Source organism: Dasypus novemcinctus, chromosome 1 (genome assembly GCF_030445035.2).
Source record: "Dasypus novemcinctus isolate mDasNov1 chromosome 1, mDasNov1.1.hap2, whole genome shotgun sequence".
Lineage (NCBI taxonomy): Eukaryota > Metazoa > Chordata > Mammalia > Cingulata > Dasypodidae > Dasypus > Dasypus novemcinctus.
This window is the reverse complement of record NC_080673.1, coordinates 158,790,295-158,805,765: the sequence shown is the minus strand read 5'-3', so window position 1 is coordinate 158,805,765 and position 15,471 is coordinate 158,790,295. Positions and strand designations below refer to the sequence as shown.

General features: G+C 38.6%; 1 pseudogene; it reads right to left on the bottom strand.

Moving 5' to 3' along the window:
• Nucleotides 1–568: 568 nt before the first annotated feature.
• LOC101425503 (arylamine N-acetyltransferase 1-like) lies at nucleotides 569–1,407 on the bottom strand (annotated as a pseudogene).
• Between the last annotated feature and the right edge of the window lie 14,064 nt (nucleotides 1,408–15,471).

The following is a 15,471-nucleotide window of genomic DNA, read 5'->3' as shown; positions in this document are numbered from 1 at the left end:
CTTTTTAGCCATTTTTGTATCCTCTTTGGCAAAATGTCCATTCAAGTCTTTTGCCCATTTTTACTTGGTTTGTCTTCTTATTGTTGAGTTGTAGAATTTATACATTCTGGATATTAAATTCTTATCAGATATGTGGTTTCCAAACATTTTCTCCCATTGATGTTGTCTTTTCATTTTTATGATAAAGTCCTTTGATGCACAAAAGTTTTTAATTTTGACGAGGTCCTATTTATCTAGTTTTTCTTTTGTTGCTTGAGTTTTGAATATAGAGTCTAAGAAACCATTGCATAACACAAGATCCTGAAAATGCTTCCTTACTTTTTCTTCTAGGAATTTCATAGTCCTGATTCTTGTATTTATGTCTTTGATACATTTTTAGTCGATTTTAAAATATGGCATGAGATAGGGATCCTCCTTCACTTTTTTGTATATGGATATCCAATTTTCCCACGACCTTTGTTTGAGGAGACTATTCTTCTGCAATTGAGTGGATTTGGCAACCTGGTGAAAAATCAACTGGCCATAAATGTGAGAGTTTATTTCTAAACTGAAGACAATTTTTTGCTCCTTACCCTAAATGGTAAAAACAAAACTCAGTCACCATGTTTGGGGCAAGCTTTCTCTCCAAATAAATACTAATGAGACTCCTCAGCAACTCTTCTATTTCTTCCTCATTTAATATCTTAAACTCTACCAGATTCTTATTTTCCTTTTAACTGAAACTTTCAGAGGTAAGGGTGAAGCCCACTGAACAGTGAATTCCTTCTGATGTCTGCAAGCAACAAAAGGATTTGTTTGTAAACACAGATGCTCCAGACGTCTGAAAAAAATGTACTCTCAACTCCAAATCTTCAGTTGTTCAAGGCTCAACAGTAAAGGAGTAGATTTTTGGTATTTTTTTTTTTCTAGGTATAAAATTTGATTCAGGTACCAAAATTCCCCCTCATGTTTCAAGTGGGAGATGCAAGGCACCTGACATTGATTTTTCTCAGAAATATGATCCAGAGGTTGCCACATCTGGTAAGATCAGCCAAACCTGACATCCACGACATAGTTTCTGCCACTGGTGATCACCTGCAGTAGGAGGTATATTATTCTGCTGCTATATTTACCAGTTTGAGTGTTGTAAACATATCTTCCCAAAATTGTGGTCTCAAAATCCTTTGTGATCAGAGCCAAGTACAAAAGATGATTGGCCTGAAGACACCACACACTTCGCTTCTTCCTCACAACTTGGTTATTAATGGCCTCTAAGTCCTACATCATGGCTTCTCTACAATGGGTGTTAAGATTCTCAAAGGGAATGGCTCAGATCTGGTACTGAAGGCTGTCAGTTAATATTTCCAAATCCAATTTCTTTCTCGAGTTTTTATAACCAATTCTTTCAATATATGCTTCAATATCCATGATTTCCCAGCTTATCGAGGGTCTGAAACCAGGATCCAGGCAGAGTGACACTTAAGACCGGTTTTTGTTCTTATTTTTGCTGTTTGGTCTTTTGCATGCATTGTAATTTTGGGTGGTTGTTATTGTTGAAAGCATGTTGTATTAGATAATAGGAAGTGAGATGAATGGGCCTTCATATTAATTTGACTAGGAATTGGGGTGTGTTCAATGTTTGTTCTAGTCATGGGTAAAAGAAGCTTCAGATTCCTGTAATGCCTGTTTTTTCTTGCCTAAATAATCTCTTCAGAGAGTGTCGGCATTGTGCAGCTGTTGAGCTGTAATTCATTGTTATAACACTGAAACCCTGTACGGTGTGGGACTGTTTAGGGGAAGCATTGTGTAATTTTCTGATTAAATCTCAGTCTTTTAGTATTCCTCTGCCTTTGGAGTGTGCCATTCGCAGTGTTTCTTACCTTTTTTTTTAAATTCACTTCCTTTTTTTTTTTTAATTTTTAAAAAATTTATTCCCTACCCCCCCCCCCCCCCAGTTGTCTGCTCTCTGTGTCCATTCGCTGTGTGTTTTCCTGTGACCACTTCCATTCTTATCAGCTGCACCGGAGTCTGTGTTTCTTTTTGTTGCATCATCTTGCCGTGTCAGCTCTCCGTGTGTGTGGTGCCATTCCTGGGTAGGCTGCACTTTCTTTTGCCCTGGGTGGCTCTCCTTACAAGGTGCACTCCTTGAGCGTGCGGCTCCCCTATGCAGGGGACACCCCTGAGTGGCACAGCACTCCTTATGGGCATCAGCACTGCGCATAGGCCAGCTCTACACGGGTCAAGGAGGCCCCAGGTTTAAACCGCAGACCTCCCATGTGGTAGGTGGACGCCCTATCCATTGGGCCAAGTCTGCTTCCCCCTTACCATTTTTACATACCCTCTCACCCTTGGATGCTGCAGGAAAGCTAGAGGGAGATAGAATGGGAGAAATGTCCTTACTCCAAAACGGATAAGGTTTTCATATTCTTTTTCTCTGCAGAGTGAGGCTTTGTTATATAGCATGCTTTGGTGTGTTCACAATGTCTTCTCCCCATGACAGAACTAGGAAGGAATATTTCTTGGTTTTTCAATCTGATAACCTAGTTTGTTTCCTGAAGATAATACCAATGAAAATGTGGGGGTTTCCATAAGATTGCAACCTTGTCGTGGTCCAGTGCATCCCAAACCCTGTTTCTCCCTCCCTAAGGAAAACTCAACCCACAGTACACAGCCACCTGCATGCCCCAGGACACAAGTTAAAATGTAACAAACCTCATCACGGGAGAACAATGTACAGATGATATCATATACGGCAATTTTCTCCAGGCTGTACAATTTCTTCCTACAGTAACATCACCACCTATTTATGTGCTTTATGTGACCACAGCAAAAACTCCTTATGAAATGCCTTTGTTCTGACACCCTATATATTACCCTTCATTTTATCTCCTCTTTGCAGAGAACTACTTTCATTCTTCAGTCTGCTGCCGCCGAAGACCCTCTCCTGTTTGTACGTCCCAATAAATAAAGCTCATGTCTGATTATGTGCCAAGTTTGTCCTTTGGTCTTGCAGCCACCCTGACCCATGCCCTTCAGGAACTGGATTGCAGCCTCCATAATTCTCCAAATTACCATTTGAGTATTACAACTTGTTTATGGCTCCAGCAGCTTTTGTTCAAGGTAAGCAAGTTTCACCTGTGACTCCCTGGATTCACCTGTACATCCAGATATTGGGGTGGTGGTTTGACCTACAATCTCAGTGATTTTATAAAAATTTAAAAAACCATTGATTTTCTGTTTGCTCTACTCTTGGCTCCTGTAGTAGTTCAATATGGTTATGAATTACAAAAATAGGTATTGGATTATGTTTGTAATCTGGTCTATACCTGGGCATGATTAAGTTATGATTAGGGCTTTGATTGGGTCACATCACTAGGGTGTTGAGTTCCACCCTTTGGTGGGTGGGGACTCACAGTTAAAAGACATGGCAAAGGACAGAGTTGAGGGTTTCTGATTTTGGAGTTTTGATGTTGGAGTTTGATGCTGAAGTCTTAATCTGGAGCCCCAAGAAATCAGCACACAGAAGAAAGAGAAGCAAGCCCCAGGAAGAGAGAACCTGAGCTAGGAGAAGAACACAGGAATAGAAATGGCTCCTTAGATATGGCAGAAAACCCGGGACAGAGAGAGCCATTCACCAGAGAGTCTAGAGCTGACCTTGTGGAGAGAGGTAAATTGTAGAGAACCTCATAGTCTATAGCTGACCATGTGGAGAAAACAAAGAAGCTGAGTCCAGAGGAACTCAGGAAGCTTGAACCCTCACAGATGTCAGCTGCCATCTTTCTCCAACATGTGAAAATAGGAAAGACTTTGGTGAGCAAAGTAACTTATGCTTTATGGCCTGGTAACTGAAGCTCCTACCCCAAATAAATACCATTTATAAAAACCACCAATTTCTGGTATTTTTCATTAGCAGTTCTTTGGCTTACTAATACAGAATTTGGTACCAGGAGTGGGCTAGTGCTTTTGCAATTACTGAAATGCTGGAACGATTTTATAAATGGGTAAAGGGTAATTTTTTGGAGGAATTGAGAGATGCTTAATGGAAAAGATCTAGATCACTTTGAAGAGATGGTTCTTAGCAATATGTACGCTAAGAGACTTTTTTTGATGCTTTGAAGTAAATGATGAAACTATTATTGGAAACTGGCAGAAAGGAGATCCATGTTTTAAAGTTGCAGAGAACTTAGCACGATTAACTCCTGGCGTTTTATGGAAGGCAGAATTTGAAAATGGCGAGCCTGGGCATTTAGCTGAAGAAATTTCCAAAGTAAACCTGGAGAATGTGGCTTGGCTTCTGCTTGCAGCTTATAGGAAAATGCTAGACATGAGAGATATACTGAGGATGTAACTGTTAGGCACAAAGAAAACAGGAACTAATTCCAGAAATTCCAAGCCTCTGGAAATCAAACTCCCAGATGAAAGTGCCCCATTGGAGGACTTAACTAAACTTGGAACTTGTCAATCAGGATTGAAGATGCAGTTATCTTGGAAAGACTTGTGAAAAGTCTTACTGTCTGATGTTTTGGACCCCTGTTTTTTGCATGCTAAACCTACAGGGTTTTTGAGAGAACTTTATGAACAAACCACTGTCAACTTGTACTAAAAGGGACATGGAAAGGAGAGATTAAAGGAGAAATAGCTGACATCTAGAAGCTGAGATCTGGAATTAAGACATCACCATGGACCAAGAGAGGACCCCCACCCATGTGTACAGAGAGGGTGGGTTTGCTCTAGCAGTTGAAGAGGGTGGATGTTCACACCCAATGTTCAGGGAGAATTTTGCCACCCCAGGATACAGTGAGGGTGGAGCACATTCCTCAAGGATTAGGGCAGTTAAGGTCAGCACCCCACAGGTCTGAGAGGGGTGAACATATCCCCCATGGATTAGGGAAGGCCAGGTGGTCGACTCGTTACTCTGAGAAGGTTGAGCCTGCATGCCAAAGGTTAGGGAAGACCAAGTGGTCAACTTGTTGCTCTGAGAGGGTTGAGCCTGTATGCCAAAGAGGAGGGGGAATATTGTCTTCACATCACTGTACTAGGGGGGTTAAGACTCTAACCCAAAGATTGGGTAAGTTGTGGCAATTATCCCAACACTCTTGGAGGGAGAGATCTGGAACTTGGTTGACACCCAGATGCTTGATGAGTGTGGAACCAAGAAAATGACTGTTGGGCAAGCAGGTGGAAAGGGTGGGTTCCCATAAGGCACCAAGGAGAAGAAACCATCATCTTAAGAATGACTCTTAGACATCGAATGGAGGATGACCTGCAGGTTTACTGAACTGTAGAGTACCCATGACTCATGTTTCCCTCCCAATTTCTCCTTATTGTATTGAAAACATTTATCCTTTGTCAGTCCATTTGTGTATTGAAAAAAGATAAATTGTTTGTTAGTTTAAGAGGTCTGTAGCAGATAGGACTTTGCCCCAAGACAAACTATATTTCTTTAAATTGATTCTGATATGATTTAGTAATTGCATTGTTACTGATTTAAGGTGTTTTTGAATATTGTAATGTCTTTTTGGAATTGAGGGTGGAGTATAGCAGTTTAATATGGTTATGAATTCCAAAAATAGATATTGGATTATGTTTGTAATCTGGTCTGTACTTGGCATGACTGAGTTATGATAAGGGTTTTGATTGGGCCATGTCATTAGGGCATTCAGTGCCTCCCCCCCTTGGTGGGTGGGTACTCACAATTAAAAGACATGGTAAAGAACAAAGTTGAGGGTTTCTGATGTTGGCATTTTGATGTTGGAGTTTAATGCTGAAGTCTTAAGCTGGAGCCCCAGGAAGTCAGCATGTAGAGGAAAGAGAAGCAAGCCCCAAGAAGAGAGGACCTGAGGCAGGAGAACACAGAGGAATACAGACTGCTCCTGAGACATGGCAGAAACCCCAGGCAGAGAGAGAGAGAGCTGTTCACCCAAGAGTCTACAGCTGACATTGTGGAGAAAACAGGAGCTGAGCCCAGAGGGACCCAGGAAGCCTGAACTCTCACAGAGGTCTCCAACATGTGGAAATAGACTTTGGTGAGTGAAGTAACTTATGCTTTATAGCCTGGTAACTGTAAGCTCCTACCCCAAATAAATACCATTTATAAAAACCAACCAATTTCTGATATTTTGCATCAGTACCCCTTTGCTGACTAATACAGCTTTTTTAAGTCATAATTCTTCAATGCTCAATTTCTATGTCCCATTTTCTCTTGAATATAATTCAGCCAGGTTTCACCCTCATTTCCCCATGAAATATCTTCTTCCCAAAGTCAACAAAGATCTCCACATTGTTTAATCCAAAGGTCATTCTCAGACTTCTTGCTTGAGTTCAAAGCAACATTTGTTCCTTTTATTCAAGGTCATTTTCTAGTTACATCATCAGCTGGTACTTGGTAGTAATCCCATTGCACCAGGGAGGCTCATTCTTGGGAATCATGTCCCATGCTGGGGGGAAGGCAACACATTTACATGTTGAATTTGGTTTTGAGACTGGCCACATTTGAGCAACTCGGAGGCTCTCAGGAGGTAACTCTTAGGCACCCTGCAGCTCTAGGCCTTGTTCTTATTTCAGGTGCACAGGCCCCCCCTCTTGATATAGATGTGTAGTGGACACAGCCATTCTAAGGTCCACAGGATGGAGGAATAGAGTATGGATTAGAGTGGACTTACTGATATTCTATTCATGAACTATTGTGATTAGTAATTGAAGAAAATGTGGCATTGGTGTGGAGAAAGTGGCCACGGTGGCTGCTGGGGGTAGGGAGTGGGAGGAAGAGATGTGATGTGGGGGTGTTTTGGGGACTTGGAGTTGTCTTGGGTGGTGCTGCAGGGACAGTTACCGGACATTGTATGTCCTCCCATGGCCACTGGGTGGACCATGGGAGAGTGTGGGCTATGATGTGGACCATTGACCATGAGGTGCAGGGGTGCTCAGAGATGTATTCAGCAAGTGCAATGAATGCCTCATGATGATGGAGGAGGTTGTTGTTATGGGGGGAGGAGTGGGGTGAGGGGGGTGGGGGATATATGGTGACCTCATATTGTTTGAATGTAACATTAAAAAAATAATTAAAGACAAAAAAAAGCAGCATTTGTCTTCATTGTTTCCACTTTTCATCTTGAAACATCTTTTGCTGCTGCCTTCTAAGACACCAGAAATTCTTAGTTTCCTCCTACTGCTTTGACTGCTTCCTCTCCATTTCTTTTATATGTTTCTGCTCATTTTCATTATGTCAGAATTCTCCAGCATTCCACCTTAGGGAAGAGTTCATCTTCATTGTCAACAGCACTTTCTTGATGACCTCATGTACAGGCTGAGAGCTGTCAATTTCTATCTCATGTCTTGACCTCTTTCCTAAATTCTAGACTTGTATATCCAACTTTCTACTCAGATTCTCTACTTGAAAGCTTTAATACTCATTTTAAATTTAACCATGTCCAAACTTGAACTGCAAATAATCTTCCCCCTATTTTATTCACCTGAAGTTTAAGCCATCTCACTTAATAGCCACTCCATCTTTATCTCTCATATGTTATATCAAATTGTCAGGGAATCCTGTTGTTTCTATCTTCAGAATATTTCCAGAAACTGACTTCTCCCACTGCTACCATACAGGTCCAAAGCATCACTATCTGACAAATGAATTATTTCAATAGTCATCTCATTGGTCTATCTCTTTCTACCATTTACCTTCACAGCCTATTAACACAGCACTCAGAGTGATTCTTTTCAAACACAAAACACATTGTCTCTTCACTGCTCAAAACTTTCCAATTGTTTTTCATCTCCGAGTACAAGCCAAAGTTCTTAGATGAAACTACAAGGTTCTAAATAATTTGGCATCTCATTGTACATCTGGCCTCATCCCCAAGTATTCACTTCATTGCTTCCTCCATTTAAGTCATGCTAACCTTTTTCCTGTTCCTGGAACATGCTAGGTACAATCCCATGCTTCAGTATTTGCACTGATAGTTTCCTCTTCTGGCAATGGCCTTCCCCTAGATAAATGCATGGTCTTAACCCACATCTCCTTCAAATCCATCTAAATATTTCTCAGTCAAGTGTTCCCAATTCATCTTTTATTTAACCTCTTCTTCTACTGGGCATTCTCTGATCCCTTCATTATTTTTTCTCCAATAACATGTGACACTAATATCCTATATTAATATTTAATTAATATGTTTAGTTTCTGCCACACGCCAATAGAATATAACTGCTCTAGCGGTAAAGATACTATTTTTTGTTTTATTTTCCCTATATCCACAATACTTGGAACAGTGTCTTATAGAATGTACTAAGTAAATATTTGTTGAGACAAAGAATCTTCCTCTTACTTCCAGTTCTCTTTGGCAGTGTCCTGACTTAGCACCTCATCAACTCTTTCTTGCCCTTTTGCATCCATCTTCTAACTTGTTTACCAGTTTTGAGTTTCAATTTCCTAATACCCATCATTTCCTAAAGTGATCATTCTGTAGTACATCTTCTCATATTATCTCCATGCCCCAAAGTGACATTGACTCCCCACAAAGTTCACTTTTTCCCAAGTACTGGAGTGCAACAGTATTACTAAATTCTTCCTCCGACAGATTACAAGGTATCATCTAAAACCCTTTTAATAGAATGTATAGAATGAGGCCATTGCACCTAAAATTAAAAAAAAAACAAAAACAAAATAAGATGTGTTTGTGAAGCACAATACATTTTCAGAGACACAATACCAGAAACCTTCAGACAGCCTACAAGATAATTGAAAAATCTGACCCCACCTTACCTTTCCTGTCTTCTCACTCTCTCTCTTCTACTTTATTCTCCAAATGAATGAGAAAAGTGTAGATAACTAAGGAATTGTGTGCCTTAAATTATAGGAAGTTATTGTTTCTTATGGAAAAAGAGATGCATGAGCTAGTTAAGTAAAATAACAGAAAAAGGAAATTTGCTTTTCTAGGAATGGAAAGTCATCTATGATCTTTAATATTCACTTTGTCTAACTAAATGGTTAACTCTTAAAGGGATAGTTATGTGAAAAAAAATTCTACTTGGTGAAAAAGCATGTGCCCACTGCAAATTATTATTATGGTCAATATTGAGGATCAGTTGAAAAACACTTGTTTTAATGATACCTTAAAAATTTTCTTAATGAAATTTCAATAAAAAATTTCATTCCCAACTTTAGTTGGATTCACTACTCTCAATCACCAACCACTAAAAAGTTATATTTTGTATTGTTTAAACTACAATTGACAAAATATATAAGCAGTTTTGATTCCTTCTATTTTAGTTTACCAAAGGGCTGTCAGTGTAAAGCATCAGAAATGTGTTGGCTTTTATAAAGAAGATTCATTTAGGGTAAAAGCTTACAGTTTCAAGGCTGTGAAAAGTCCACATCAGGGCACCGCAAGAGGTACATTCTCACCAAAGTCAGCTACTGCCAATTCTGTAGCTTGGGCATGTGACAAAGCAAGATGGCTCCCCATCCCTGCCAAGGTATCAGCCTTCCCCTTCAGACTCACCATTCCCTCTTGTGCTGCTCTGTGGGTCCAACCTCTTTGAGCCTCTTGGGAGGCTTCTGTTTTGTGCAGTGCAGTCTCTCACATTGCAGAAACAAATACACTGGTTCCTTTTTCCTAAGTCTGTTTGCCTGCATACATTAGACCCAGGAAAGGGGTGGAGATTTAATTTAAGTCACACCTTATTAATACAGTCTGATCCAAATTCCTAAAGCAATCTTGTCAAGTAATCTAATCAAAGTCCCCTCAACTTAATTTAATGCAATTAAGAGTATTGCACCCAGAGGAATAGATTAGTTTACAAACATAATCTTTCTATTTTGGGGATTCATAAAATAATCTGAAATTGTCATAATCCCAATAATGTCTAAAGTCAAAAGCAGGAAACAGTTGTAGTTCTGAGGAGAACAACTTTGCTCTGACAGAGTGCCAACTAACTGAGGTCCTTCTGTTCAGAAGCAGCAACCTGTACCTAACAGTATTGTCCAAAGGTAAAATACTTCAAGAGCCCAGGTTTGTTAAAACAAAAGCAGCTTAGTGCCTGCATAAATGGACTTGGGTCTCTACCAGGGAACTTTGTCCTCTCAAATTTCTTTGTTTTCTAGTCTAACTTCTTTAGACCCTAAACTAGACCTGATGTAGGATCCTGTTTGTGAGGGTCTCTGAGGAGGGTTGTGAATTCCCTCCTCATAGGGATCTCATGGGGATCTCCTCCTTCATGGGGATCTCATCTATGTTTCTATGCTCTTATGGAGCCAGAACACAGGTCTTAGGCCTCAAGAGATGAGAAGTTTATTTTTCACATACTACTTGATGACTGTTCATATTCCCACTGTGTAATTCTGAAAATCATGGTTACCATCAGAATTTGGGAACAATAATGACAGTAACAGCTATAAATAGAATCCAGCACTGAGTTTAAGTTTACAAGAAAATAACAAATAACCTTCCCAAGCTAATTTCAGTCAGATCAAAATTTTTTCTCATATCACTGTTTCTGACTAACGCTTACTTAAGACTGTGATCAAGAAGAGTTTTCCTTGCTTTTAGTTGCACTTTGAAAACAAGTTGTTATAAATATTTTCATCATTTACTTCTAAGGCTTCATAAAAAGTCTCTTTAGCATCCATATTCCTACCAGCAGTTTCTTCAAAGCATCTAGACCTTTTCTATCAAACATCTCAAAATTCCTCTTAAAAATACCCCTTACCATTTATGAAACTATTCCTGCATTTTTGGTAATTGCAAACAACACAACCCCACTCTCCTGGTACCAATTTCTGTTTTAGTTTTGCTAGGGAGTGTCAATGCAAAGTAACAGAAATATAAAGAAGTTTTTTTTTGGGGGGGGGAGGGGTGGTGGTAAAAGCTTACAGTTCCAAGACCACAATAAATCCAAACCAAGGCACAAAAAGAGATGCTTCCTCTCCAAAGTCAGCTACTGTTGATCCCAGTGTGTTGCCATGTGGTGAAGCAAGATGGTTACCGATCACTGCCAAGGTTTCAACCTTCCCCTCTGAACTCACCGTCTCCTCTTGACCTGCTCCATGGGCCCAGCCTTTTGGGTTTTGTGCTGACGCAATCAATCCTGTAGTCCTCTCTCTTACATGGCAGGTTCAAACATGGTGTCTTCCTTTTCTTGTGTCCATCTGAGTGAGTCTATCTCTGTGTTTCCATTTATATCAGACCCAGGAAGCAGGCAGAAACTCAATCTGAGACACAGTTCACTGACATAGTCCAATCCAAAGCCCCAAATTGATTTTATCAAGTAATCTAATCAAAGAACCCTCAGATGAATTTAACAAAATCAAAGGGTGTCACACCCAGAGGAATAGATTCATTTAAAAACATAATCTTTCTCTTTTTGGGCCTCATAAAAGAATCTCTAACAGCCACATGTTCCTTTGTTAAAAATCTACTAGCAATATAAATATGCTAGATTGAGTTATGCAACCCAGGAAGAAAAAAATAGCCCAACATGTTCTTAATCATAATCCCATTTCTGTGGGTGTGAAGCCACTGTAAACAGGAGCTTTAGAAGATGTTATTTTTCATTAAGCTGTCATCCAACTGATTCAGTGAGTGATATTACTATTACTGGAGGACTTATAAGAGAAAGCCAAAAAGAGAAGCAGGAAGTCGGAAGTCAGTGGGAACCCTGAAGAGAAAGGAATGCCCATTGCCATGTGACTGGAAAGTATAAGAACCCAAGGATGCTAGCTAGCCAGATAGTTATCTGGCCTGGGAAGAAGAAAGGCTTCCAGCCTCTGAAACTGTGAACCAGAAATTCCTCTTGTTAAGCTAACCCATTGTATGACATGTGTCTTAGCAGTCAGGAAACTCATATAATAAATAAATTAAAATATTAATTAATTTTTATTTTTCACCATTCTGGGTATGTATGCAGCAAATCCTTAAAAATACTGTGATAAATAGGAGTTTACATCATGTCATCAACTTTTCATTTCAAACTTTTAGTGTAAACCTCTTTAAATTCAAATCCACAGATCTCCTTAATTTGTGTTCATATCTTCTCAAATATACATGTTATGTGTGTGTGCTCATTATATATGGATTTACAGAAAGTTATTTTATTTTTTAAACATTTTACAAGACCAGAAAAAAATGCTTTTATGACTATTGTGTCTGTTTTGGAGGGTATTTTTTAAATATTAGCAACTTGAAGGTGTGACTGAGTACAGTACAACCATGTAGTACTCAGAAACAGCCTTGGGATTTTTACTTTCTCTCAATAACAGTTTGGTAAGAACAGGATTTGGCTGCTGTCTCTAGTACTCCATATGTTTGATTTAGAATATTTTCCATGTTGTCACTACTTTTTCACAGATGCACAGATGAAAGGCAAAGTGGATTAAGCTGCCATAAAATACTAAGCTGTTTTTACAACAACTGCACAATAACTACCAATGAATCCCTGCTGAAAACTGTCATGGGCAGGATCTTATTGTTTTTGCCTGCACATCCAGGTAGCATGGAAAGAAAGGGTTGGAAACAAGTCAAAAGAGTCTTTCAATACCTTATCCTGTTTTAATAAAGCAAATACTATGATTCATTCAAAAAGAAAGTGAATTTATCTTTCTGCTTTTAAGTGCACAAAAAGTAAAAGTAGACAATGTTCCAGTTTAAAGGTCTTCAGTTTGCTTTAGCATCTATTTATTACCTGTACCAGGTGTATACAAAGAAACATGTCATGGTCCTAGTCCTTAAAAATCTCATTAATTGCCTCAAAGTGAACTTAATTAAGAACAGTAAATGTCAAGTGCTATACATATTAAAGAGTACTTCACAGCATTCATGTTAGGTAGATGTTATCTCATTTCATAGAAGAGGAAACTGACTTTCTCCAAGGTGCATAGTTTTCTAATTCCAAAGCCTCTTTTCGTTCCATTACATCATATTGCCACTTAACTGGTGCCATTACTCTTCCTGATTTTCACAGAGGGTTTTGAACTGCAAGTGGGGTCAGGACACTAGCGTGAGGCAGAGAGTTCTTGGGTGTGTCTGCTTTTCCAAAGATGACTTCTGGGGGCAGACAGTGTAAAAATTTACTGAACGTTTATACATTTACATAATGAAAACATGATTTTATCCAGTCCACCTCCTAAACAATGGCTGATTTGGAACTTAGCCCTTTAAATTTAGCTCTTTATTCACAAAGAGCTTAAGGTGACAGTAAATATTCAGAGTTAACATATAAAATAAAAACTCCTAGATATACTTGATCTTGTCTAAGTCTTATTTTCCCCAGATTTATAGTTATATTGAGCACACTGTAACTCCTTAGTAAAGTTTTTATCACCATATAAAAATCAAATTACATAGCACTCAGACTTTATTTTAAATCTACCAGCTTCTTCATTTTGTTATATAAGAAAATGATAATGGTTTAACAAAATGTCGCCATATGAATTTCTGATGATGATCATTCCTTTCATTTAAGTAGCCCTCCTTATTTCTTATCTTAGTGTGAATCATTTCAACAGAAGATTAGAGGCAGGATGTGGGCCACATTAGGTGGAGCCACAAGTGGTGATTATTGGAGTAGAGATAGTGAGTTTATGTACATAACTCTATTTAGGAGCTTTAATCAAAACCTTTTTTGGAAATAAAATTCATTCCAGAGGTATTAATTTATTACCAGATAACCAAATGCAAGTAAATGTCATATATTAAACAAAATTAAACTTGACTTCCAGACCTCTACCTGTAGCATGAGAGGCTATCCAGGCATTTGGAAAGCTCCCTCTCTTCCTCTTGGGATTTTTTTAAGTATTCCAATCCCTACTTTGTCCCAGGAACATAGGAGAAGACCTAGAATATACAGTTGTCCAAATTGGTTCATATACCCTAGATGAGTCCTCCTCCTCTCAGTGGGCCACAGAGATGCCCCTCTAAGCTTTAATCCCAGTATTATTCATAAAGGACCATCACCAGTGCTGCTAAACCCATCATATCCAAAGACCAGCTCCCACAGGTATTTTGCAGCCATATCCCTTAATATGCATGCCATATTGCAGAGTTTACAAGAAGGCAGGGATCAGAACTTTGCTGTCCCTCAATTCTCACAGCCTGAGAATTTTATCTTTTGCCCAGATCAGGTTACCCTGCCCTCTTCTCTAATCCTCTAGATCTCTGCTATCCAGTAGCCATTAACTCCACAAGGATATTGAACACATGAAATGCAGCAAGGCCATGTTAGTGTAAAATTAAATGCAAAGCTAATACTGCATTTTAAAGACTTCATATGGAAACAAGAATATAAATTACCTCATTAGCAATTTTTATATTGGTTACAGGATGAAGTGTTCATATTTGGATATATTTGGTTGCATAAAAATATGAACATTATTTTCACCTCTTTTACTCTTTTGTTGAGTATATAATTTAAAATTCCATATACGGTTAACATTATCTTTCTACTGGATAGTGCTGGCTGCTCTAGGACAACTTCAGCTAAATTTGCTGATGAACCTGTCCTTATCAATAATGCCCTGGATTGTTACTTATTTTACAGTGTTCCCCAAACAAGAGAAACAACTATCACACATCCATACATTCCCAAAGATCTTAGAAAGACAAAATCTTGGCTATCTTTGGAAGAGGCAAAGAGAAAAAAGTACGTCTCATTTTTTTCTTGAGATGCCTCTAGTACGAAAAATACACCATACATTTCTCTGAAATATTTCAAAACCATCAGAACCAATATCACCTGTGATATTGAAACATTGACATGAGGTCAGAAAACACAGCTTGTTTCTCTCTGTGTTACAATAAATTATGTGACAGAGAGAGTCTCAGAGTTACTCTGTTTCAGTTTCCATATCTCAAACACAGAGCAGGCTCTTAAGTTCCCTCCCATCTAGACCTCCTGTATTCTGTGGCAACATCTTTTCCATGTCCTTAGACAGAGAAATAATCAGACTGTAGCCAAGGTAAACTAATTCCACCAAATTTTTTATCTTTGATCCTTACAAAAATGTTAAACTTCTTGTCCTGACAAGAGCCAGTCACACCTAATCTAGATATATTAGGTGGACACATTATGACAAAGAAGAATTACCAGACCATTGGCCATGCCCAGTTGTTTTCAACATTGAAACAAGTTTCCTTCAGTTTCATTTACTTTCTCATGAAAGATGGTTCTGTTTTGTACCTGACTGTCTTGGTACTATTTAAATCAAGTAACATTTACATCTCTCATTCTACCTGTGGATTTCAAAGTATTTCATAAAATGGCATGATATTTGTGTCTTGCGTGGTGATAAACAATGTTCTGATCCTGTGCACAAGTTAAATATTATAGAAAAATGATTCTTTCCTGAAGATGAAAGATTTTCTACAGAACTAAGTCTGATGATAGTTTTTATTTCCTATTAATAAAAAGTCAATACTTATTTTAGAAATCAAATAGAAATGGTTTTTATTGAAATTAAAAATGCTTGAAAAGGTCTGATATAATTTGATGTCTATA